The sequence below is a fragment of the Diceros bicornis genome, chromosome 22 (genome assembly GCF_020826845.1).
Source record: "Diceros bicornis minor isolate mBicDic1 chromosome 22, mDicBic1.mat.cur, whole genome shotgun sequence".
NCBI lineage: Eukaryota > Metazoa > Chordata > Mammalia > Perissodactyla > Rhinocerotidae > Diceros > Diceros bicornis.
The window spans coordinates 57941937-57957589 of record NC_080761.1 but is presented as its reverse complement, the minus strand read 5'-3'; the positions used below and the strand labels follow the sequence as shown (position 1 = coordinate 57957589).

General features: G+C 36.0%; 1 pseudogene; it reads right to left on the bottom strand.

Moving 5' to 3' along the window:
• Positions 1-12881: 12881 nt before the first annotated feature.
• LOC131420214 (heterogeneous nuclear ribonucleoproteins A2/B1-like) lies at positions 12882-14199 on the bottom strand (annotated as a pseudogene).
• Between the last annotated feature and the right edge of the window lie 1454 nt (positions 14200-15653).

The window sequence follows — 15653 nt, the reverse complement described above, 5'->3', positions numbered from 1 at the left end:
CCTAACCCAGTGGTAGAAGCTGCAACCAGATATCTTCAGAATGAGGAAAAATGAGCCCATGCCCTCAAGCAGTATGCAAAAATATATTAAATCTCCAGGCCAGAAAGAAAATGACAAGCACCCAGAAATCAATTCTGCAGGCACAGTAATTTATAACCTAAAAGACAGAGAATTCAAAATAGCTATCATAAGAAACCTCAACGAATTACAAGAAAATACAGATAGACAAGTCAATGAAATCAGGAACTTCTTCACAAAAGAGATTGAAACTATAAAGAAAAACCAATCAGAAATGTTGGAGATGAAAAACACAATGGAGGAGATAAAGAAAAATCTGAAATCTTTAAAGAACAGAGCTGACAACATGGAGAAAATAATTAGCAATATTAAGGATAGGAATACAGAAATGCTCCAGATGGAGGAGGAGAGAGAACTAAGACTAAAAAGAAATGAAGAAATTCTCCAAGAAATACCCGACTCAATTAGGAAATGCAACATAAGGATTATAGGTATTCCAGAGGGAGAAGAGAGGGAAAAAGGAGCAGAGAGCTTGTTCAAAGAAATAATAGCTGAGAACTTCCCAAACCTGGGGAAGGAGCTGGAAATACAGGTGAATGAAATCAATAGATCTGAATATATCAACATGAAAAGACCCTCTACCCTCTCCAAGGCATATAGTAGTAAAGCCGGCTAAAGTCAATAACAAAGAAAAAATATTAAGGGCAGCAAGACAAAAAAAATAATGTACAAAGGAATTCATATCAGGTTCTCAACTGATTTCTCAGCAGAAACTTTACAGGCTAGGAGAGAGTGGAATGATATATTCAAAATTCTGAAAGACAAAAACATTCAGCCAACAATACTCTATCCAGTGAAAATATCCTTCAGATACGATGGAGAAATAATAACTATCCCAGATAAACAAAAGATAAGGGAGTTCATTACTACAACATCCCCACTATAAGAAATGCTCAGGAAGGCCCTCATGCCTGAAAAAAAAAAAAAAGACAAAGGGGATACAAAGTTCTAAGCAAGGAGAAAAATAGGTAGACAAAACCAGAAAAATTGCAGCTCTCTATCAGAATAGGTTAGCAAACAATTGTAACACCAAAGGTTAAGGGAAGGAAAACACCAAAAATAAATATAACCTCATCACTTTAACCACAAACTCACAACACAAGATGGAATAAGTTGTGACAATAATAACTTAGAAGGTGAAGAGGAAAGGGATAGAATCGACCTAGTCTAAGGAAATAAGAGGCCATCAGAAAATGGACTATCTCATCCACAAGATTTTTTATACAAACCTCATGGTAACCACTAAAAAATCAGAACAGAAACACATAGGATAAATAAAAAGAAAACTAAGAAAACCATCACACAGAACTACGAAACTGAATTGGTAGTCTGAAACACACAGGACGAGAAACAAAGGAAATGCAAAAGAATTAGAAAATGAGCGATAAAATAGCAGCCTTAAGCCCTCATATATCAATAATCACTCTAAATGTAAATGGATTGAATTCTCCAATCAAAAGAAACAGAGTGGCAGGATGGATTAAAAAACAAGATTGAACAATATACTGCCTCCAGAAAATACATCTCAGCTCTAAACACAAACATAGGCTCCAAGTGAAAGGATGGAAGACAATACTCCAAGCTAATGGCAAACAAAAGAAAGCATGTGTTGCCATACTTATATCAGACAAAGTAGACTTCAAGATAAAATAGGTAATGAGAGACAAAGCGGGGCAATATATAATGATAAAGGGATACTCCACCAAGAAGACATATCACTTGTAAATATATATTCACCCAACACTGGAGCACCAAAGTACATAAAGCAACTATTAACAAACCAAAAAGGGGATAATAACAACAAGACAATAATAGTAGGAGATCTTAATGCCCCAGTTACATCAATGTATAGATCATCTAGACAGAAAGTCAATAAGGAAATAATGTACTTAAATGAAAAACTTGATGAGATGGACTTAATAGATATAGAGAGAGCACTCCATCCAAACACAGCAGATTACACATTGTTCTCAAGTATGCATGGAATATTCTCATGAATAGACCATAAGTTGGGAAACAAGGCAAGCCTCTATAAATTTAAGAAAATTGAAATCATAACACACATCTTTTCCAACCATAATGTGATGAAGCTAGAAATCAAAGACAAGAAAAAAACTGGCAAAGTGACAAAGATGTAGAGACTAAACAACATGCTACTGAACAACCAGTGGATCATTGATGAAATTAAAGGAGAAATCAAAATATATCTGGAGACAAATGAAAATGAAAATACACCATACCAACTCATATGGGATGCAGCAAAAGTGGTCCTGAGAGGGAAACTCATAGCAATACAGGCCCACCTTAACAAACAAGAAAAATCCCAAATAAGCAACCTGAAACTACACCTAACAGAATTAGAAAAAGAAGAAGAAACATAGCCCAAAGTCAGTAGAAGGAGGAAATAGTAAAAATTAGAGCAGAAATAAATGAAATTGAAACCAACAAAACAGTAGAAAGGATCAATGAAACAAATAGCTGGTTCTTTGAGAAGATAAACAACATTGACAAACTCTCAGCCAGACTCACTAATAAAAAAAGATAGAAGGCTCAAATGGATAAAATTAGATATGAAAGTGGAGAAATTACAACAGATACCACAGAAATGCAAAGGATTATAAAAGAATACTGTGAAAAACTATATGCCAACAAATTGGACAATCTAGAAGAAATGGATAAATTCTTAGACTCACACAACCTCCCAAAACTAAATCAAGAAGAAATAGAGAATCTGAGTAGACCAATCACAAGTAAAGTATTGAAACAGCAATCAAAAACCTCCCAAAAAATAAAAGTCCAAAACCAGATGGCTTCTCTGGAGAATCTACCAAACATTCAGAAGAAGATTTAATACCTATCCTTCTCAAACTATTCCAAAAAATTGAGGAAGATGGAACACTTCCTAACACATTCTACGAGGTCAACATCACCCTGATCCCAAAGAATAAAAGGACAATACAAAGAAGGAAAATTACAGGCCAATATCGCTGATGAACATAGATGCAAAAATCCTCAACAAAATATTGGCAAACCAAATACAGCAATACATTAAAAAGATCATACATCATGATCATGTGGCATTTATACCAGAGACACAGGGATGGTTCAACATCTGCAAATCAATCAATGTGATACACCACATTAACAAAACAAGGAATAAAACACACATGATCATCTCAATAGATGCAGAGAAAGCATTTGACAAAATCCAACATCCATTTATGATAAAACCTGTAACAAAATGGGTATAGAAGAAAAGTACCTCAACATAATAAAGGCCATATATGACAAACCCACAGCCAACATCATACTCAATGGGAAAAAGTGAAAGCCATTCCTCTGAGAACAGGAACAAGACAAGGGTGCCCACACTTGCCACTCTTATTCAACATAGTACTGGAGGTTTTGGCCAGAGCAAATAGGCAAGAAAAAGGAATAAAAGGAATCCAAATAGGCAACAAAGAAGTGAAACTCTTGTTGTTTGCAGATGATATGATTTTATATAGAGAAAATCCTAAAGAATCCATTGGAAAACTATTAGAAATAATCTACAACTACAGCAAAGTTGCAGGGTACAAAATCAACTTACAAAAATCAGTTGCATTTCTATACTCTAATAATGAACTAACAGAAAGAGAACTCAAGAAGACAATCCCATTTGCAATCACAACAAAACAAATAAAACACTCAGGAATAAATTTAACCAAGGATTTGAAAGACCTAGACAATGAAAACTATAAGACATTACTGAAAGAAATCAATGATGACATAAAGAAATGGAAAGCTATCCCATGCACATGGATTGGAAGAATAAACATAGTTAAAATGTCCATACTACCTAAAGCAATCTACAGGTTCAATGCAATACCAATCAGGATCCCAATGACATTCTTCACAGAAATAGAACAAATAATACTAAAATTCCTATGGAGCAACAAAAGACCCGGAATAGCTAAAGCAATCCTGAGAAAAAAGAACAAAGCTGGAGGCATCACAATCCCTGACTTCAAAATATACTACAAAGCTGTAATAATTAAAGCAGCATGGTACTGGTACAAAAAGAGACACATAGATCAATGGAATAGAATTGAAAGCCCAGAAATAAAACCACACATCTAAAGACAGCTAATCTTCGAAAAAGGAGCCAAGAACATACAATGGAGAAAGGAAAGTCTCTTCAATAAACGGTGCTGGGAAAACTGGACAGCCACATACAAAAGTATGAAAGTAGACTATTTTGTTATACACAAAAATGAACTCAAAATCGATCAAAGACTTGAACGTAAGACTTGAAAATATAAAATTCCTGGAAGAAAACATAGGCAGTATATTCTTTGGCATCGGTCTTAGAAGGATCTTTTCAAAATCCACGTCTACTCAGACAAGGGAAACAAAGGAAAAAATAAACAAGTCGGACTTCATCAGACTAAAGAGCTTCTGCAAGGCAAATGAAACCAGGATCAAAATAAAAAGACAACCCACCAGCTGGGAGGAAATATTTCCAAATCATATATCCGACAAGGGGTTAATCTCCATAATACATAAAGAACTCACACAACTGAACAACAAAAAAACAACAAACAACCCGATCAAAAAATGGGCAGAGGATATGAACAGACATTTTTCCAAGGAAGATATACAGATGGCCAATAGGCTCATGAAAAGATGGGCCTAATCATCAGGGAAATGCAAATCACTAAGATATCACCTTATACCCATTAGAATGGCTATAATCACCAAAACAAAAAATAACAGATGTTGGAGAGGTTGTGGAGAAAGAGGAACCCTTATTCACTGTTGGTGGGAATGCAAACTGGTGCAGCCTCTATGGAAAACAGTATGGAAATTCCTCAAAAAATTAAAAATAGAAATACCTTATGATCCAGCTATCCCACTACTAGGTATTTATCCAAAGATCCTGAAATCAACAATCCAAAGAGGCTTATGCACCCCTATGTTCATTGCAGCATTACTTACTATAGCCAAGAAGTGGAAGCAACCCAAGTGTCCCTTTACTGATGATTGGATAAAGAAGATGTGGTATATATATATGATGGAATACTACTCAGCCATAAAAAAAGACAAAATCGTCCCATTTTCAACAACATGGATGGACCTGGTGAGTATTATGTTAAGCGAAATAAGCTAGATAGAGAAAGACAAACACCACATGATTTCACTCATATGTGGAAGATAAACTTACACACGAATGGAGAGAACAATTTGGTGGGTTTGGGGTTGGGGGGGGTGGCACAAGGGGTGAAGGGACACATTTATATGGTGACTGACAAACAATAATGTACAACTAAAATTTCACAATGTTATAAACTATTATGACATCAATTAAAAACAAGGGTTATGTACCTCACCCAAGTGAGATTTATCCCGGAAATGCAAGGTTGATTTAACATCTGAAAATCAATTAATGTAATGCACCATACTAGAAATAAAGGACAAAATCCACATCATCTCAATAGATTCAGAAAAAGCATTTGACAACATTTAACACACCTTCAAGATAAAAACTTTCAAAAAATTAGGAGGAGAAGGTAAATTTATCAACCTGGTAAAGGGTGTGTATGAAAAAACAACAGCTAGCATCATACTAAATGTTCAAAAACTGAATGTTTTTCCCCCTACGATCAAGAACAGGACAAGCATACTCTCTCTTACCACTTTTATTCTACATTTTCCTGGGGTTTTAGCCAGAGGAATTAGGCAAGAAAATGAAATAAATGACATCCAGTTCAGAAAGGAAGAATTAATGCTTTCTCTATTTGTAGATGACATAATCTTATATATGAAAAATCCTAAGATATCCACTAAAAAGTTAACAGGACTAATAAGTGAGTTCAGGAAGGTTGCAGGATAGAAGATCAAGATACAAAAATAAATTTTTTTTCATAAACTTATAACTAACAATCCAAAAATGAAACTAAGAAAACAATTTCATTTAAAAGAGCATCAAAAGTATAAAATTCTTAGGAATAAATTTAGTGGAAGAAATATAAACCTTACACTCTGAAAACTACAAAAAATCATTGAAAGAAATTAGGGAAGATCTAAATAGTTGGAAAAATATTCCATACTCATGGATTGGAAGACTTAGTATTGTTAAGATGGCAACAGTCCCCAAATATATCTACAGATTCAAAGCAATCGCTATTAAAATCCCAGCTGGCTCCTTTGCAGAGATTCACAAGCTTGTCCTAAAATGCATATAGAAATTCAAAGCTCCTAGGGCCGGCCCCATGGCTTGGCGGTTGAGTGTGCGCGCTCCGCTGCTGGCAGCCCGGATTCGGATCCCGGGCGCGCACCGACGTACTGCTTCTCCTGCCATGCTGAGGCCGCGTCCCACATACATCAACTAGAAGGATGTGCAGCTGTGACATACAACTATCTACTGAGGCTTTGGGGGGAAAAAATAAATAAATAAAATCTTAAAAAAAAAAAAAAGAAATTCAAAGCTCCTAGAGTTCCAAAAAAATCTTAAAAAGAATAAAGTTGCAAGATTCACACTTCTCTATTTCAAAAGTGACCTGAAAACTGCTGTGTCAAGGCAATGCGGTATTGGCATCAAGTAGGCAAATAGATCAACATGATAGAATTGAGAGTCCAGACATAAACCTTAACATATATGATTAATTGATTTTTGGCAAACAACCCAAGATAATTCAATGGCGGAGGGGTGGTCTTTTCAACAAAAAGTGCTAAGACACCTGGATATCCACATGGAGTAGAATGAATTTGAACTTCTTCTCACACCATATACAAAAAGTAACTCAAAATGGATTGAAGACATAAAAAGAGCTAAAACTGTAAACCTCTTAGAATAAAACATAGGTATAAAATTTTGTGACCTTAGATTAGGCAATGGTTTCTTATATATGACACCAGAAGCATAAGCAACCAACAATAAAATAGATATATTGAACTTCATCAAAATTAAAATATTTTATGTTTCAAAGCACACCATCAACAAAGTGAAAAGAGAACCCATGGACTAGGAGAAATTTTTTGTAAATCATATACCTGGCAAAGGACTTATAACTAGAATATGTAAAGAACTCTTACAACTCAATAATAGAAAGACAGTCCAATTAAAAAGTGGAAGCATGAAAACCATGCTTCTCCAGAATGCTTTCTTCCTTTGTGGAAACTGCCTTCCTGGGTATAATCTTCACCCTGGCTCAAATAAAACTCACCTTATCTTTCTTATCTATAGAATAGTTATTTGTTATCTTGCATTGACACTTAGCATAATGTCCTCAAGGTTCATCCATGTTGTAGCATATTGCAGAATTTCCTTCCTTTTTAAGGCTGAATAATATTCCATTGTATGTATACACCACATTGTCTTATTCATTCATCAGTTGATGGACACTTGGGTTGCTTCCACGTTTTAGCTATGGTGACTAATGCTGCTATGAACAGTAATGTGCAAATATCTCTTTGATACCCTGCTTTCATTTCTTCTGGGTATATACCCAGAAGTGGAAATGCTGGGTCTTATGGTAATTGTATTTTTAATTTTTAAAGGAACTTCCATACTTTTTCCACAGAGGGTGTATCATTTTACATTCCCACCAATGGTGCATAAGAGTTACAATTTCTCCACATCCTTGCCAATACTTGTTCTGTTTTTTTTGAAAGTAGCCATCCTAATGGGTGTGAGGTTATATCTCATTGTAGTTCTGATCAGCATTTCCCTAATGATTAGTGATGTTGAGCATCTTTTCATGTGCTTATTGGCCATTCATATATCTTCTTTGGAGAAATGTCTATTCAAGTCCTTTGCCCATTTTTTTTTTCATTGATGTTTTAATGGTTTCTAACATTGTGAAATTTTGGGTTGTACAATTTTGTTTGTCCATCACCATTTATATGACTCCCTTCATCCCTTGTGCCCACCCCCCACCCCCACTGCCCCTGGTAACCACAGTCCAGTTTTCTCTGTCCATGTGTTGGTGTATATTCCACATATGAGTGAGATCATACAGTGTTTGTCTTTCTCTTTCTGGCTTATTTCACTTAACATAATACGCTCCAGGCCCATCCATGTTGTTACAAATGGGACGATTATGTCTTTTTTTATGGCTGAGTTCCATTGTATGTATATACCACATTTTCTTAATCCAATCGTCAGTCGAGGGACACTTAAGTTGCTTCCACTTCTTGGCTATGGTGAATAATGCTGCAATGAACATAGGGGTGCATAAGCCTCTTTGGATTGTTGATTTCAGGTTCGTTGGATAGATTCCCAGTAGTGGGATAGCTGGATCATAGGGCATCTCTATTTTTAATTCTTTGAGGAATCTCCATACCGTTTTCCATAGAGGCTGCACCAATTTGCATTCCCACCAGCTGTGTATGAGGGTTCCTGTTTCTCCACATCCTCTCCAACATTTGTTGTTTTTTGTCTTGGTGATTATAGCCATTCTAACGGGCGTGAGGTAGTATCTTAGTGTTGTTTTGATTTGCATTTCCCTGATGATTAGTGATGTTGAACATCTTTTCATGTGCCTATTGGCCATCTGTATATCTTCCTTGGATAAGTGTCTGTTCATTTCCTCTGCCCATTTTTTGATCGAGTTGTTTGTTTTTTTGTTGTTCAGTTGTGTGAGTTCTTTATATATTATGGAGATCAACCCCTTGTCAGATGTATGTTTTGCAAATATTCTCTCCCAGCTGGTTGGTTGTCTGTTCATCTTGATTCTGGTTTCATTTGTCTTATAAAAGCTCTTTAATCTGATAAAGTCCCACTTGTTCATTTTTTCTTTAGTTTCCCTAGTCTGGGTAGGCATGTCATTCGAAAAGATTCCTTTAAAACCAATGTCAAATAGTGTGTTGCTTATATTTTCTTCTATGAGTTTTATAGTTTCAGGTCTCACCTTCAGGTCTTTGATCCATTTTGAGTTAATTTTTGTGAATGGCGATAGCACATGGTCCACTTTCATTCTTTTGCATGTGGCTGTCCAGTTTTCCCAACACCATTTATTGAAGAGACTTTCCTTTCTCCATTGCATGTTCTTAGCACCTTTGTCAAAAATTAACTGTCCGTATATGTGTGGTTTTATTTCTGGGCTTTCAATTCTGTTCCATTGATCTGTGTGTCTGTTTTTGTACCAGTACCATGCTGTTTTGATTACTATTGCTTTGTAGTATGTTTTGAAGTCAGGGATTGTGATGCCTCCTGCTTTGTTCTTTTTTCTTAGGATTTCTTTAGCTATTCGGGGTCTTTTGTTGTTTGAATTGTTTTTTTTTGTTGTTGAGTTTTAGGAGTTCTTTATATATTCTGGATATTAATTTGTAATCAGATATGTGATTTGAAAATATTTTCTCCCATTCTGTGGGTTGCCTTTTTACTCTGTGAATAGTGTCTATTGATGTACAATATTCTTAAATTTTCATGAAACCCAGTTTGTCTATTTTTTTCTTTTATTGCCTGTGCCTTTGGTGTCATATCCAAGAAATCATTGCTAAATCCAATGTTGTGAAGCTTTTGTTCTATGTTTTCTTTTAAGAGTTTTATTGTTTTAGGTCTTAAATTTAGGTCCTTAACCCATTTTGAGTTAATGTTTGTATATGGCATTAGGGAAGGGTCCAACTTCATTCTTTTGCATGTGATATCCAGTTTTCTCAGTATGATTTGTTGAAAAAACTGTTCTTTCTCCATTGAATGGTCTTGGCACACTTGTCAAAAATCATTTGCCTGTATATGAAGGGTTTATTTCTGGGCTCTCTATTTGATTTCATTGGTCTATATGTCTTTCTTTATGCAAATACCACACTGTTTTGATTATTGTAGCTTAGTATTAGCTTTTGAAATCAGGCAGTGTGGGTCCTCCAATTTTGTTCTTTCCAAGATTGTTTTGACTACTCCCGGTCCCTTGAGATTCCATATGAATTTTAGTTATGTTTTCTACTCCTACAAAAAATGTCTTTGGGGGCCGGCCCCGTGGCTTAGTGGTTAAGTGAGTGCGCTCCACTGCTGGCGACCCGGGTTCGGATCCCGGGCTCGCACCTACGCGCTGCTTCTCTGGCCATGCTAAGGCCGCATCCCACATACAGCAACTAGAAGGATGTGCAGCTATGACACGCAACTATCTACTGGGGCTTTGGGGGGAAAAAAAAAATGTCTTTGGGATTTTGATAGGGATTGCATTGAATCTGTAGATCACTTCGAGTAATATTAACATTTTAACAATATTAAGCCTTCCAATCCGTGAACATGGGATGTGTTTCCATTTATTTATGTCTTCTTTTATTTCCTTCAGCAATATTTTGGAGTTTTCATTGTACAAGCCTTTCACCTCCTTGGTTAAGTTAATTCCAAAGTATTTTATTCTTTTTGATGCTATCGTAAATGAAATTGTTTTTGTAATTTCCTTTCCAGACTGTTCATTGTTTGTGTATAGAAATGCAACTGATTTTTATGTGTTGACTTTGTATTCTGCTACTTTGCTGAATTTAGTTATTAGTTCTAACGACTCTTTTGTGGAGTCTTTAGGATTTCCTACATATATGATCATATAATCTGCAGATATAATTTTACTTCATCCTTTCCAATTGAATGACATTTTTTTTTTCTTGCCTAATTTGCTCTGGCTAGAACTTCCAGTACTAGTGAAAGTGGACATCCTTTCCTGGTTCTTGATCTTAGAGGAAAAGCTTTCTGTCTTTCACCATTGAATATTATGTTTGCTGTGGGTTTTTCATATATGGCTTTTATTATGTTCTATTCCTACTTTGTTGAGTGTTTTCACTATGAAAGGGTGTTGAATTTTGTCAGATGATTTTCTTCATCAATTGAGATGATCATATGTATTTTTTCCTTCATTTTGTTGATATGGCACATATATTACTCAATTTTCATATGCTGAACCATCCTTGCATTCCAGAAACAAATCCCACTTGGTCATGGCATATAATCCTTTTAATATGCTGCTGAATTCTGTTTGCTAGTATTTTGTTGAGGGTTTTTGCATCAATGTTCATATGGGATATTGGTTTGTAATTTTCTTTCTTGTAGTGTCTTTGTCTGGCTTTGGTATCAGGGTTATGCTGGCCTCATAAAATGAAGGAGGAAGTGTTCCCTCCACTTCCATTTTTGGAAAAGTTTAAGAAGGATTGGTACTAGTTCTTTAAATGTTTGGTAGAATTCAACAGTAAAGCCATCAGATCTAGGACTTTTATTTGTTAGGAGAGTTTTGATTACTGATTCAATCTCTTTACTAGTTATAAGTCTATTCAGATTGTCTATTTCTTCGTGATTTAGTCTTGGTAGGTTTTGTGTTTCTAGGAATTTGTCCATTTTATCTAAGACATCCAATTTTTTGGTATGCAATTGTTCATAGGACTCTCTTATAATCCTTTTTATTTCTATGGAGTCAGTAGTAATGTCCCCACTTTCATTTTTGATTTTAGTAATTTGAGTCTTCTCTCTTATTTTCTTAGTCTATCTAGCTAAAGGTTTGCTGATTTTGTTGATGTTTTCAAAGAATCAACTTTTAGTTACATTGATCATCTCTATTGTTTTTCTATTCACTATTTCATTTACCTCTGCTCTAATCTTTATTTTTCCTTCCTTCTACTACCTTTCGGTTTAGTTTGTTCTTCTTTTTCCAGTTCCTTAAGTTGTAAAGTTAGGTTGTTAATTTGAGATCTTTCCTTTTTTTAGTGTAAGCATTTATAGCTATAAATTTCCCCCTTAACACTGCTTTTGCTGCATCCCATAAGTTTTGGTATGTCAAGTTTTCATTTTCATTCATCTCTAAGTATTTTCTAATTTCCCTTGTAGTTTCTTCTTAGTCTATTGGTTGTTTAAAAATGTATTGTTTAGGGGCTGGCCCTGTGGCTTAGCGGGTAAGTGCGTGCGCTCCACTACTGGTGGCCTGGGTTTGGATCCCAGGCACACACCCAACGCACTGCTTGTCCGGCCATGCTGAGATGGTGTCCCACATACAGCAACTAGAAGGATGTACAACTATGACATACAACTATCTACTGGGGCTTTGGGGAGAAAAAAGGGAAAAAAAGGAGGAGGATTGGCAACAGATGTTAGCTCAGGGCCAGTCTTCCTCAGCAAAAAAAAAAGAGGAGGATTGGCATGGATGTTAGCTCAGGGCTGATCTTCCTCACACACACAAAAAAATGTATTGTTTAAATTTTAACAATTTTGTGAATATTCCGGTTTTATGTTATTGATTTCTAATTTATCCTGTTGTGGTCAAAGAAGATATTTTGTATGACATGTATCTTTTTAAATCTATTGAGACTTAATTTGTGGCCTAACATATGGTCTAGCCTGGAAAATGTACCATGTGCACTTGCGAAGAATGTGTATGCTATTGTTGGGTGGACTATTCTGCATGTCTGTTAGATCCACTTGGTATATTGTGTTGTTTAAGTTCTCTATTTCCTTACGCATCTTCTGTATGATTGTTCTATCCATTATTGTGAGTGGGGTATTGAAGAATCTGACTATTATTGAAGAACTGTCTCTTTCTCCCTTCAATTCTGTCAGTTTTTCCTTCATATATTTTGATGGTCTGTCATTAGGTGTGTAAATGTTTATAATTGTTATATCTTTTTATTGTATTGAAGCTTTTATTAACATATGATGTCTTTGTCTCTTATAAACTTTTCTTTTTATTGAGGTCATAAGAGTTTATAAAATAAAAACAAAAATAAATAAAAAAATAATAAAAATTGTGAAATTTCAGTTGTACATTATTATTTGTCAGTCACCATATATATGTGCCCCTTTGCCCCTTATGCCCACCCCTCAACCCTCTTCCCCTCTGGTAACCACTAATCTGTTCTCTTTGTCCATGTGTTTGTTTATCTTTCACATATGAGTGAAATTATATGGTGTTTGTCTTTCTCTGTCTGGCTTATTTCACTAGACCATAGTTTCCTCCACTATATGGTACCCTTATGTTCCTGCTGCCACCAAAATTTTCACTCTCATTGGACCATAGTTATAAAGGTTGGAAGTTATAATTTCCAAAATCACTGTAACTTCCACTTCCATAATTTCTTCCTCCATAGTTGTCATAACCACCTCCATAGCCCCCACCCTGGTTGCCATATCCAGGTCCTCCACCACTGTATCTTCATCTTCCTCCTTAGTAACCAGTGCTACTTCCAGAACTCCCATCTCCAGATCCTCCTTCAGACCCATTAATGCCATTCCCAAATCCATGTCCTCCTCCATATCCATCAGATCCTCCTCTAAATTTGCTTCCTGATCCTAGTCTAAAATTCCCACTGCCTCTGTATGAATCTCTCAAACCAAAGTAGGCTCCTCTGCCACTCCCAGAACTCTGGACTTCCTGCATTTCTTGTCTAGACAAAGCCTTTCTTACTGCTTACCACTGATGGTATGGTATTTCTGCAGTACAATTTTATCCACAGGATCATGATCATCAAAAGTAATTAAGCCAGGGCCGGCACCATGGCCAAGTGCTTAAAGTTCCATGAGCTCCGCTTCAGCGGTCCAGGTTCACGGGTTCAGATCCCAGGCGTGGACCTACTCCACTCATCAGCCATGCTGTGAATGTGTCCCACACACAAAATAGAGGAAGATTGGGTTAGGTCAGGGCAAACCGTCCTCACCAAAAAAAAAGTAATTAAGCCAATGCCTCTTTTCTTTCCAGACTGGCTATCAGTAATCATCTGAAATGGTATCAACTTTTCTACATTCCTTGCAGTAATCTCTAAGGTGATGTTCCTTAGCATCTTCTTTAATTCCACCAACAGCTTCTTCATAGTTACACAAGTGCCAGGTTTTCCAGATTTCTCTCTTGCTACAGCACATTTTGGCTCCAACATTATCCACCAATTCAATGAGATTTTGCAGCCATGGCAGCATCAACCTCAGCCATGGATGAAAAAGTTATAAAACCAAATAAATACTCTTGATCTTTTGCTTGCAGGGTCCCTCATTACCACACAGTCTGTAAGTTTTCTCCATGGCTCATAGCAGACTTTCTTCTGTGGTTTCAAAGCTTAAACCACCAATAAAGAGTTTACAGAAATGTCCCTCTTCTCTCTCCATAGCAGACTCAGTCACTTCAACTGGATTTCAGCCCAGAGAGATGAGAGAGATCTCTGCCAAGGAGCATGAGCACACTTATCCTGGCACTGATATCTTGAGGCATTCTTTCTTGATGGTCTCTGGTTTGGTGTAATGCATGCAAAGGCCTTCCATACCACAAGATGGTTTTCAAAATCATTTATGTTTCATCATGTTACATCTCTGATTTCTCTTTTTATATTTGTTTTGTGAACTAGCTTAATTTCCCAGATAAGTAACTATATTCTCAAGCATTCCAAATTGATTTGAAATCATCTTTCTCATTTTTCCTCCCTTTCTTCCTTCCTAGTTACTTTACTGACTTCCCCTTAGTTCCACTCAGCTGACTTGCATCATCATCACACTGATTATTATAGTTTTATATTAAAATGCTAATAATAGAGCAAATTGAGCTTTATTATTTATTACCATTTTCTTGATAAATATCACCAATATAGTCATTCAGATAAATATAAGAATTACTCTGTTTGTGTTGAAAATATGCAAATGCTATTTTAATTGGATTCTATTAAATTTATAGCTCATTTTATTTATATTTTTTATTTTTTTATTGCTGTAACATTGGTTTATAACAGCATATAAATTTCAGGTGTACATCATTATATTTCAATTTCTGTATAGATAACATCATGTTCACCACCCAAAGACTAACTACAATCCATCACTACATACATGTGCCTAATTATCCCTTTCACCCCCCTCACTCCCTACCTTCCTCTCTGGTAACCACCAATCCAGTCTCTGTCTCTATGTGATTGTTTGTTGTTTTTATACAGCTCATTTTATGAGAGACCTTGAATTTAGTCTTCTTTAAAATTTTATTTATATAACAATATGCATAATTCTGCATACACAGTTCATGCAAAAATAAAAGTGACTTTTAAGATTTCTGAAACATATTGGACATATTTCTACCCCAAATTTAATATAAAAATTATCTCAATCAAGCATTTAGGTCTAATTTTGCCCCACTATTGAGGCCAAAAACCCTTTTTAGTACTTTACTCCACGCCATGTGCATTATGAAGGTTTCCACTCTGTCTGGTGGGAACAGGCACTAATTCTGGCCCTATGTGAGCCCACAGTATTTCTCTAATCCTTTCCAGTGGTTCTTTCCTGGAGGCTGCACATGCCAGTGTTGGGCGGCACTCAACAGGTACTGGAGGAGGAGGACCCTCCGCTTGGTTTCCCTTCTCTGTCCTGTGACCTGAAACTTCTCTCCATCCGAGCAAGTTCAAGGGCTCACCTGGCTTCTTACCCATCTCTCAGGATTTACTGCTCTTCAATGTTTTATGTCCAATGCCTTCAAACCGCTGTTTCTCATATTTTGTCCTTTTTAAAGTTGTTTTAGGCAGGAGGCTAAATCTGGTTCTTGTTACTGAGAAGAAGCAAATAGGAAGTAATTTGAAAACACTTTTGTCAAATTCCTAGAAAAAGGGTGTCTCTCTCTTCACAAAGACTTTGATATGTTTCT